The 9,832-nt window shown below is 35.7% G+C and overlaps 3 long non-coding RNA genes across 3 annotated transcripts; all 3 read right to left on the bottom strand.

Moving 5' to 3' along the window:
* Positions 1-758: 758 nt before the first annotated feature.
* On the bottom strand, positions 759-2,434 carry LOC121561105. The gene is made up of 3 exons (XR_005999136.2): positions 2,356-2,434; positions 1,970-2,186; positions 759-841 (listed from the first exon to the last, which is right to left on the bottom strand). It is a non-coding gene; the product is annotated as an uncharacterized LOC121561105 (long non-coding RNA).
* A 3,121-nt stretch (positions 2,435-5,555) lies between these two features.
* Positions 5,556-7,236, bottom strand: LOC123486107. The gene is made up of 3 exons (XR_006659246.1): positions 7,158-7,236; positions 6,770-6,986; positions 5,556-5,638 (listed from the first exon to the last, which is right to left on the bottom strand). It is a non-coding gene; the product is annotated as an uncharacterized LOC123486107 (long non-coding RNA).
* A 719-nt stretch (positions 7,237-7,955) lies between these two features.
* LOC123486108 lies at positions 7,956-9,608 on the bottom strand. The gene is made up of 3 exons (XR_006659247.1): positions 9,557-9,608; positions 9,169-9,385; positions 7,956-8,038 (listed from the first exon to the last, which is right to left on the bottom strand). It is a non-coding gene; the product is annotated as an uncharacterized LOC123486108 (long non-coding RNA).
* Between the last annotated feature and the right edge of the window lie 224 nt (positions 9,609-9,832).

Below are 9,832 nucleotides of genomic sequence, written 5' to 3'. Positions count from 1 at the left end.
GTTGATGTCTTCCTTTTTGTATACATACATCACGTCTGCCCTGATTTGAGTTCCAACAGTACTGTGGACGTAAAAATTGGTTTTGTGTGAGAGTTGAACATGTTCCCTCCATCCTGTTTAGCTGTACAAACAGCAGCTGTATGACATCTGCAGACATGCTAAAGAGTGCAGTTGAAAAAGCTGGGTTGGTTCACGGACATGACGTTGTACTTACGTGAATTTGGGTTTGGGAAAGTCAAACTGTTTGCCGTTTGGTTTACAAAGAATATCATGGAGCTAAAAGGGGACAAAACACCAAGTTGTCAATTACTATCATGACCTGAACATGACCATGGATGTATCTTATGTATAGAAGTATCTTACTAGGCTGTTAATTGAATCCTGTATCTGGCTGTAGGTCTCATTGGTGAATGTGAGGCTATTGCTTTGCGACTCCATGGTTACATTGGTTATTTTGAAACCAAGATCAATGGCAAATGAAGTATCTGTAAGTTCTGTGAGCACACAAAACAATGGTCACTATAGCAACAGACAAAATGAACTGCTACAATTTAGGAGTTTCAACATTAGAAAACATTCAAGTAGTATTTACTTAGTGGAAGCAGTTGAATGTTTACCTATAAAAAATTTTATAGAGTGGAAATAAATGTCTTCATGATATAAGCCTAATTTATTGAACTCACTGATATAAGTTCCATTCTGGAAGGTGGTTTGAGTGTCTGTCTGATTGTTGAATTGACGATACAGTTGCTTGTCAACGGCACCAAGGACATCATCCTTAGTGGGGACTGGTGTGTTGAGCTGGAACATCAGTCTAACAAAAAACATCACTGTGCCAAATCTAAGAGAAAATAACAATTAAAAAAAAGTCAATTTCCTAAATAAAATGTGTGTTCTTGCTAGCTTGTGTTAAAGTCTTTATAGTTGTGAAATAAGTTATAGTAGTGGTAGTCACTGCAGTAGTAATGGAAGTGACTGGTTATAGTTGGGAAAAGTAGGTTGATGTAAAAATTGATAGATTGGATAGGATAGCCAGAACATGTCAATGTTGGTTTGTGTCTCTAGCTTGAATGGTTCAAGAGTTACTATTATTGTTGGTAGGTTATTATATGCTAGTTTATACTTGTTTGAATTAGTATAGTTTATAACGTTTTGAAAATGTTAAAGTTGTTTTAAATGTTTGTAGCTGAAATGGTTAAGGAGCAGCAGCATTTTAAAATGTTTAACACTGTGTTCCCATGATTGGCATTGAATCCATGAAGTGTTATTCTAATTTATGCAAATTATATAATTACTGTTTATAAAAGTTTTAGAAAATGTGAAGCTTTTGACAAGCAATCTAAGATGGGTCAGTCTGTACATTTCAACGTTGGTTTGGTCTTTGTAGCATAAATAGTTCAAGAGAAGTGGCGAAACCAAATATTTCTCATTAAAGCTTATGGAGCTTTTATGCAACCTTAAAATGGTTATAGTTCAACAAGTATAAATAGTATAAAAAAGCTGAATAAAAGCAATCTAAGTTGGGTCAGTCTGAAAATATCAATGTTGGTTTGGTGTTGAAATGCATTGGGAGCTGATTTAAATTTTGTTGTACGACTAAGGGTATTAATGCAACAAAAAAATTCCTCAAGTAATCTAAATTGTTTCCGTTTTCATAGCTTGAAGCGTTTAAGTGCTAGAGCGGGCTAAATTAATCAAATAATTAGAAGAAGTATGTAAGAAATATGGTGGTCTTGCCTTCAGCAAGCACACTAATAACAATAGATTGGCTTTATATAGCGCCTTTCTACCAACTGAGGTCCTCAAAGAGATTTTCTAAACAAAGGCTGACATTTTGAATGCTTTATGAAAATATCAGTAGTTAACGACACAAGCACGGATATACATGGTTCTTCGCTTCAAATGTTCCTTGATTGACAAAGTGTTATTTGAATTGCATAAGACAATTCTACTAAATGATCTTGTTTACCTAGTTGTTGATGTCACTGAAGCCATAGAAGTTGAGGTAAAAGTTGCAGTTGTCGTTGTAGGAAGTACAATTGTGGTTGTACTTGTAGATGCTGCAGTTGTAGTCATTGTAGGAGCAGCAGTTGTGGTTGTTGTTGTAGGACCTGCAGTTTTAATTGCCGTAGTAGAAGCCACAGTGGTGGTGGTGGTTGTTGGGGCAACAGTGGTTGGCAGGAGACCTAGAATATAAATGAAAATACATTTTAGGGGGATTATAAACTTGTAATATGTCATATACAGTACCATAGATGTGAAAGTGTTTTTTGAGATTGTGTATTACACATATTTGACATGGTGTTTGATACCTCACCGTAATAACAAACAGAAATAGCAACAAAAGCAGCATACCTGAGACTTTTAAGACTTCCTCTAGAAAAGCACTAGGGAGGTTGATGTCTTCCTTTTTGTATACATACATCACGTCTGCCTTTATTTGAGTTCCAACAGTACTGTGGACGTAAAAATTGGTTTTGTGTGAGAGTTGAACATGTTCCCTCCATCCTGTTTAGCTGTACAAACAGCAGCTGTATGACATCTGCAGACATGCTAAAGAGTGCAGTTGAGAAAGCTGGGTTGGTTCACGGACATGACGTTGTACTTACGTGAATTTGGGTTTGGGAAAGTCAAACTGTTTGCCGTTTGGTTTACAAAGAATATCATGGAGCTAAAAGGGGACAAAACACCAAGTTGTCAATTACTATCATGACCTGAACATGACCATGGATGTATCTTATGTATAGAAGTATCTTACTAGGCTGTTAATTGAATCCTGTATCTGGCTGTAGGTCTCATTGGTGAACGTGAGGCTATTGCTTTGCGACTCCATGGTTACATTGGTTATTTTGAAACCAAGATCAACGGCAAATGAAGTATCTGTAAGTTCTGTGAGCACACAAAACAATGGTCACTATAGCAACAGACAAAATGAACTGCTACAATTTAGGAGTTTCAACATTAGAAAACATTCAAGTAGTATTTACTTAGTGGAAGCAGTTGAATGTTTACCTATAAAAAATGGTAAAGAGTGGAAATAAATGTCTTCATGATATAAGCCTAATTTATTGAACTCACTGATATAAGTTCCATTCTGGAAGGTGGTTTGAGTGTCTGTCTGATTGTTGAATTGACGATACAGTTGCTTGTCAACGGCACCAAGGACATCATCCTTAGTGGGGACTGGTGTGTTGAGCTGGAACATCAGTCTAACAAAAAACATCACTGTGCCAAATCTAAGAGAAAAATAACAATTAAAAAAAAAAGTCAATTTCCTAAAGAAAATGTGTGTTCTTGCTAGCTTGTGTTAAAGTCTTTATAGTTGTGAAATAAGTTATAGTAGTGGTAGTCACTGCAGTAGTAATGGAAGTGACTGGTTATAGTTGGGAAAAGTAGGTTGATGTAAAAATTGATAGATTGGATAGGATAGCCTGAACATGTCAACGTTGGTTTGTGTCTCTAGCTTGAATGGTTCAATAGTTACTATTATTGTTGGTAGGTTATTATATGCTAGTTTATACTTGTTTGAATTAGTATAGTTTATAACGTTTTGAAAATGTTAAAGTTGTTTTAAATGTTTGTAGCTGAAATGGTTAAGGAGCAGCAGCATTTTAAAATGTTTAACACTGTGTTCCCATGATTGGCATTGAATCCATGAAGTGTTATTCTAATTTATGCAAATTATATAATTACTTTTTATAAAAGTTTTAGAAAATGTGAAGCTTTTGACAAGCAATCTAAGATGGGTCAGTCTGTACATTTCAACGTTGGTTTGGTCTTTGTAGCATAAATAGTTCAAGAGAAGTGGCGAAACCAAATATTTCTCATTAAAGCTTATGGAGCTTTTATGCAACCTTAAAATGGTTATAGTTCAACAAGTATAAATAGTATAAAAAAGCTGAATAAAAGCAATCTAAGTTGGGTCAGTCTGAAAATATCAATGTTGGTTTGGTGTTGAAATGCATTGGGAGCTGATTTAAATTTTGTTGTACGACTAAGGGTATTAATGCAACAACAAAAAATTCCTCAAGTAATCTAAATTGTTTCCGTTTTCATAGCTTGAAGCGTTTAAGTGCTAGAGCGGGCTAAATTAATCAAATAATTAGAAGAAGTATGTAAGAAATATGGTGGTCTTGCCTTCAGCAAGCACACTAATAACAATAGATTGGCTTTATATAGCGCCTTTCTACCAACTGAGGTCCTCAAAGAGATTTTCTAAAGAAAGGCTGACATTTTGAATGCTTTATGAAAATATCAGTAGTTAACGACACAAGCACGGATATACATGGTTCTTCGCTTCAAATGTTCCTTGATTGACAAAGTGTTAATTGAATTGCATAAAACAATTCTACTAAATGATCTTGTTTACCTAGTTGTTGATGTCACTGAAGCCATAGAAGTTGAGGTAAAAGTTGCAGTTGTCGTTGTAGGAAGTACAATTGTGGTTGTACTTGTAGATGCTGCAGTTGTAGTCATTGTAGGAGCAGCAGTTGTGGTTGTTGTTGTAGGACCTGCAGTTTTAATTGCCATAGTAGAAGCCACAGTGGTGGTGGTGGTTGTTGGGGCAACAGTGGTTGGCAGGAGACCTAGAATATAAATGAAAATACATTTTAGGGGGGATTATAAACTTGTAATATGTCATATACAGTACCATAGATGTGAAAGTGTTTTTTTGAGATTGTGTATTACACATATTTGACATGGTGTTTGATACCTCACCGTAATAACAAACAGAAATAGCAACAAAAGCAGCATACCTGAGACTTTTAAGACTTCCTCTAGAAAAGCACTAGGGAGGTTGATGTCTTCCTTTTTGTATACATACATCACGTCTGCCTTTATTTGAGTTCCAACAGTACTGTGGACGTAAAAATTGGTTTTGTGTGAGAGTTGAACATGTTCCCTCCATCCTGTTTAGCTGTACAAACAGCAGCTGTATGACATCTGCAGACATGCTAAAGAGTGCAGTTGAGAAAGCTGGGTTGGTTCACGGACATGACGTTGTACTTACGTGAATTTGGGTTTGGGAAAGTCAAACTGTTTGCCGTTTGGTTTACAAAGAATATCATGGAGCTAAAAGGGGACAAAACACCAAGTTGTCAATTACTATCATGACCTGAACATGACCATGGATGTATCTTATGTATAGAAGTATCTTACTAGGCTGTTAATTGAATCCTGTATCTGGCTGTAGGTCTCATTGGTGAACGTGAGGCTATTGCTTTGCGACTCCATGGTTACATTGGTTATTTTGAAACCAAGATCAACGGCAAATGAAGTATCTGTAAGTTCTGTGAGCACACAAAACAATGGTCACTATAGCAACAGACAAAATGAACTGCTACAATTTAGGAGTTTCAACATTAGAAAACATTCAAGTAGTATTTACTTAGTGGAAGCAGTTGAATGTTTACCTATAAAAAATGGTATAGAGTGGAAATAAATGTCTTCATGATATAAGCCTAATTTATTGAACTCACTGATATAAGTTCCATTCTGGAAGGTGGTTTGAGTGTCTGTCTGATTGTTGAATTGACGATACAGTTGCTTGTCAACGGCACCAAGGACATCATCCTTAGTGGGGACTGGTGTGTTGAGCTGGAACATCAGTCTAACAAAAAACATCACTGTGCCAAATCTAAGAGAAAATAACAATTAAAAAAAAAAGTCAATTTCCTAAAGAAAATGTGTGTTCTTGCTAGCTTGTGTTAAAGTCTTTATAGTTGTGAAATAAGTTATAGTAGTGGTAGTCACTGCAGTAGTAATGGAAGTGACTGGTTATAGTTGGGAAAAGTAGGTTGATGTAAAAATTGATAGATTGGATAGGATAGCCTGAACATGTCAACGTTGGTTTGTGTCTCTAGCTTGAATGGTTCAATAGTTACTATTATTGTTGGTAGGTTATTATATGCTAGTTTATACTTGTTTGAATTAGTATAGTTTATAACGTTTTGAAAATGTTAAAGTTGTTTTAAATGTTTGTAGCTGAAATGGTTAAGGAGCAGCAGCATTTTAAAATGTTTAACACTGTGTTCCCATGATTGGCATTGAATCCATGAAGTGTTATTCTAATTTATGCAAATTATATAATTACTGTTTATAAAAGTTTTAGAAAATGTAGAGCTTTTGACAAGCAATCTAAGATGGGTCAGTCTGTACATTTCAACGTTGGTTTGGTCTTTGTAGCATAAATAGTTCAAGAGAAGTGGCGAAACCAAATATTTCTCATTAAAGCTTATGGAGCTTTTATGCAACCTTAAAATGGTTATAGTTCAACAAGTATAAATAGTATAAAAAAGCTGAATAAAAGCAATCTAAGTTGGGTCAGTCTGAAAATATCAATGTTGGTTTGGTGTTGAAATGCATTGGGAGCTGATTTAAATTTTGTTGTACGACTAAGGGTATTAATGCAACAAAAAAAATTCCTCAAGTAATCTAAATTGTTTCCGTTTTCATAGCTTGAAGCGTTTAAGTGCTAGAGCGGGCTAAATTAATCAAATAATTAGAAGAAGTATGTAAGAAATATGGTGGTCTTGCCTTCAGCAAGCACACTAATAACAATAGATTGGCTTTATATAGCGCCTTTCTACCAACTGAGGTCCTCAAAGAGATTTTCTAAAGAAAGGCTGACATTTTGAATGCTTTATGAAAATATCAGTAGTTAACGACACAAGCACGGATATACATGGTTCTTCGCTTCAAATGTTCCTTGATTGACAAAGTGTTAATTGAATTGCATAAAACAATTCTACTAAATGATCTTGTTTACCTAGTTGTTGATGTCACTGAAGCCATAGAAGTTGAGGTAAAAGTTGCAGTTGTCGTTGTAGGAAGTACAATTGTGGTTGTACTTGTAGATGCTGCAGTTGTAGTCATTGTAGGAGCAGCAGTTGTGGTTGTTGTTGTAGGACCTGCAGTTTTAATTGCCGTAGTAGAAGCCACAGTGGTGGTGGTGGTTGTTGGGGCAACAGTGGTTGGCAGGAGACCTAGAATATAAATGAAAATACATTTTAGGGGGGATTATAAACTTGTAATATGTCATATACAGTACCATAGATGTGAAAGTGTTTTTTTGAGATTGTGTATTACACATATTTGACATGGTGTTTGATACCTCACCGTAATAACAAACAGAAATAGCAACAAAAGCAGCATACCTGAGACTTTTAAGACTTCCTCTAGAAAAGCACTAGGGAGGTTGATGTCTTCCTTTTTGTATACATACATCACGTCTGCCCTTATTTGAGTTCCAACAGTACTGTGGACGTAAAAATTGGTTTTGTGTGAGAGTTGAACATGTTCCCTCCATCCTGTTTAGCTGTACAAACAGCAGCTGTATGACATCTGCAGACATGCTAAAGAGTGCAGTTGAGAAAGCTGGGTTGGTTCACGGACATGACGTTGTACTTACGTGAATTTGGGTTTGGGAAAGTCAAACTGTTTGCCGTTTGGTTTACAAAGAATATCATGGAGCTAAAAGGGGACAAAACACCAAGTTGTCAATTACTATCATGACCTGAACATGACCATGGATGTATCTTATGTATAGAAGTATCTTACTAGGCTGTTAATTGAATCCTGTATCTGGCTGTAGGTCTCATTGGTGAATGTGAGGCTATTGCTTTGCGACTCCATGGTTACATTGGTTATTTTGAAACCAAGATCAACGGCAAATGAAGTATCTGTAAGTTCTGTGAGCACACAAAACAATGGTCACTATAGCAACAGACAAAATGAACTGCTACAATTTAGGAGTTTCAACATTAGAAAACATTCAAGTAGTATTTACTTAGTGGAAGCAGTTGAATGTTTACCTATAAAAAATGGTATAGAGTGGAAATAAATGTCTTCATGATATAAGCCTAATTTATTGAACTCACTGATATAAGTTCCATTCTGGAAGGTGGTTTGAGTGTCTGTCTGATTGTTGAATTGACGATACAGTTGCTTGTCAACGGCACCAAGGACATCATCCTTAGTGGGGACTGGTGTGTTGAGCTGGAACATCAGTCTAACAAAAAACATCACTGTGCCAAATCTAAGAGAAAATAACAATTAAAAAAAAAGTCAATTTCCTAAAGAAAATGTGTGTTCTTGCTAGCTTGTGTTAAAGTCTTTATAGTTGTGAAATAAGTTATAGTAGTGGTAGTCACTGCAGTAGTAATGGAAGTGACTGGTTATAGTTGGGAAAAGTAGGTTGATGTAAAAATTGATAGATTGGATAGGATAGCCTGAACATGTCAACGTTGGTTTGTGTCTCTAGCTTGAATGGTTCAATAGTTACTATTATTGTTGGTAGGTTATTATATGCTAGTTTATACTTGTTTGAATTAGTATAGTTTATAACGTTTTGAAAATGTTAAAGTTGTTTTAAATGTTTGTAGCTGAAATGGTTAAGGAGCAGCAGCATTTTAAAATGTTTAACACTGTGTTCCCATGATTGGCATTGAATCCATGAAGTGTTATTCTAATTTATGCAAATTATATAATTACTGTTTATAAAAGTTTTAGAAAATGTAGAGCTTTTGACAAGCAATCTAAGATGGGTCAGTCTGTACATTTCAACGTTGGTTTGGTCTTTGTAGCATAAATAGTTCAAGAGAAGTGGCGAAACCAAATATTTCTCATTAAAGCTTATGGAGCTTTTATGCAACCTTAAAATGGTTATAGTTCAACAAGTATAAATAGTATAAAAAAGCTGAATAAAAGCAATCTAAGTTGGGTCAGTCTGAAAATATCAATGTTGGTTTGGTGTTGAAATGCATTGGGAGCTGATTTAAATTTTGTTGTACGACTAAGGGTATTAATGCAACAAAAAAAATTCCTCAAGTAATCTAAATTGTTTCCGTTTTCATAGCTTGAAGCGTTTAAGTGCTAGAGCGGGCTAAATTAATCAAATAATTAGAAGAAGTATGTAAGAAATATGGTGGTCTTGCCTTCAGCAAGCACACTAATAACAATAGATTGGCTTTATATAGCGCCTTTCTACCAACTGAGGTCCTCAAAGAGATTTTCTAAAGAAAGGCTGACATTTTGAATGCTTTATGAAAATATCAGTAGTTAACGACACAAGCACGGATATACATGGTTCTTCGCTTCAAATGTTCCTTGATTGACAAAGTGTTAATTGAATTGCATAAAACAATTCTACTAAATGATCTTGTTTACCTAGTTGTTGATGTCACTGAAGCCATAGAAGTTGAGGTAAAAGTTGCAGTTGTCGTTGTAGGAAGTACAATTGTGGTTGTACTTGTAGATGCTGCAGTTGTAGTCATTGTAGGAGCAGCAGTTGTGGTTGTTGTTGTAGGACCTGCAGTTTTAATTGCCGTAGTAGAAGCCACAGTGGTGGTGGTGGTTGTTGGGGCAACAGTGGTTGGCAGGAGACCTAGAATATAAATGAAAATACATTTTAGGGGGGATTATAAACTTGTAAAATGTCATATACAGTACCATAGATGTGAAAGTGTTTTTTTGAGATTGAGTATTACACATATTTGACATGGTGTTTGATACCTCACCGTAATAACAAACAGAAATAGCAACAAAAGCAGCATACCTGAGACTTTTAAGACTTCCTCTAGAAAAGCACTAGGGAGGTTGATGTCTTCTTTTTTGTATACATACATCACGTCTGCCCTGATTTGAGTTCCAACAGTACTGTGGACGTAAAAATTGGTTTTGTGTGAGAGTTGAACATGTTCCCTCCATCCTGTTTAGCTGTACAAACAGCAGCTGTATGACATCTGCAGACATGCTAAAGAGTGCAGTTGAAAAAGCTGGGTTGGTTCACGGACATGACGTTGTACTTACGTGAATTTGGGTTTGGGAAAGT

This window comes from Coregonus clupeaformis, unplaced genomic scaffold (genome assembly GCF_020615455.1).
Source record: "Coregonus clupeaformis isolate EN_2021a unplaced genomic scaffold, ASM2061545v1 scaf1004, whole genome shotgun sequence".
NCBI classification, from domain to species: domain Eukaryota; kingdom Metazoa; phylum Chordata; class Actinopteri; order Salmoniformes; family Salmonidae; genus Coregonus; species Coregonus clupeaformis.
The sequence above is the reverse complement of the archived record's forward strand: the minus strand, read 5'-3'. Positions and strand labels throughout refer to the sequence as shown.